This window comes from Mus pahari, chromosome 3 (assembly GCF_900095145.1).
Source record: "Mus pahari chromosome 3, PAHARI_EIJ_v1.1, whole genome shotgun sequence".
Classification (NCBI taxonomy): Eukaryota; Metazoa; Chordata; class Mammalia; order Rodentia; family Muridae; genus Mus; species Mus pahari.
This window is the reverse complement of record NC_034592.1, coordinates 113197399-113198703: the sequence shown is the minus strand read 5'-3', so window position 1 is coordinate 113198703 and position 1305 is coordinate 113197399. Positions and strand designations below refer to the sequence as shown.

The window sequence follows — 1305 nt, the reverse complement described above, 5'->3', positions numbered from 1 at the left end:
GGGCCAGCTCCACTGTGCTGCCCAGACTAGGTTCAGGGCTCAATATCCTGAGAGATCCAGTAGGTGAGGGACAGAGCCAGCTTTCCTGCTCTGATGACCCTGGGGCCACCTCTTCTGTCTGCTGTATGTAGCAAGGGGCTGGGGGGTCAGGGGGAATCATCTCTTCTTCACCCAAGCAGACAAGTGGTAGGGCCAGCTCGCCCACACTCATGTAATTGCACAGGCTCACCCAAAATCCTGCCAACAGGGTCATCTCTACTGTGTTGGCCAAGGTTGACGTAGAGCCTGCTCTCCCAAGTGCTGAAGTTGGTGAGGGACAGGGCCAGTTCTCCTGTTCTCATGACCCCAGGGCCAGGTCTCTCACCTGCTGCAGGTGGCAAGGGGCTGTGGAGAGGATGGTATCTCTCTCATTCATGCCACCTCTCAGAAGATAAGTGGCAGTGTGGACTTTCCTACACCCATACCCTCAGGAGCGCTTATCCACAACTGCAACCACGGCCGGTTCCACTGTGCTTCCTGGGCAATGTGCAGGAACTTCTTTCCTGAATACTTCAGCTGGCTAGGGGCAGGGGCAGCTCTTGTGCCCCCACATCCCCAGGGCCAGCTCTCCCATAACTGCTAAGCAAGGGGTGGGTTCAGTTCTGCACAGATCTCAGACATCAAGATGTCCCAGAGTGGCTGCCCAGACCAGGCACATCTGCCTGGCCTTTGGTGGTAGCAGACTCCTGATGCTGTAGGGACATCAGACCCAGACATGGCCCTCAGTGGCAGCACAGGCCAGGACCCCACCATGGTCTCAGGCAGCATTACCAGCTACTCACATCAGGCTGTTCCTCACTACCTCCGAGGCTCCAGTTCTGCCTCTCTTCATTATGACCATATACTCTATTTCTCTTTTTTTCTTCGACTTCTTTACCACTTGCTTCTTTTATTCAAATGTTCATAGGTCAGGACACTGAGCATAGACACAGTCTCTCTCCTCTCTGTCACCTATTGATGCACACTGACATAGCAGCTACACATGTAAAGCCTTTTGGGGTAGAGAGTTTTATCATTTTTATCAAAAGATTCAAAAGACATTCCATGTAATCAGTTTTATATATTTTTTTTGAGTGTGCAATTTTTATTTCTGCTCCGATGACTTAGTGGTCAGCTACTGATCATATGTTTTCTTACACTCTTTGAATAGTATCTTAGTTACTGTTCTATTACTGTAAAGAAACACCATGACCAAGGCAACTTATGAAAGAAAGCATTTAATTGGGAACTTGATTACAGTTTCAGAGAGTTAGTCCCTGACCATCA

General features: G+C 49.6%; 1 pseudogene; it reads right to left on the bottom strand.

Annotated features, from left to right (window-relative positions):
- Positions 1-918: 918 nt before the first annotated feature.
- Positions 919-1043, bottom strand: LOC115063745 (annotated as a pseudogene).
- Between the last annotated feature and the right edge of the window lie 262 nt (positions 1044-1305).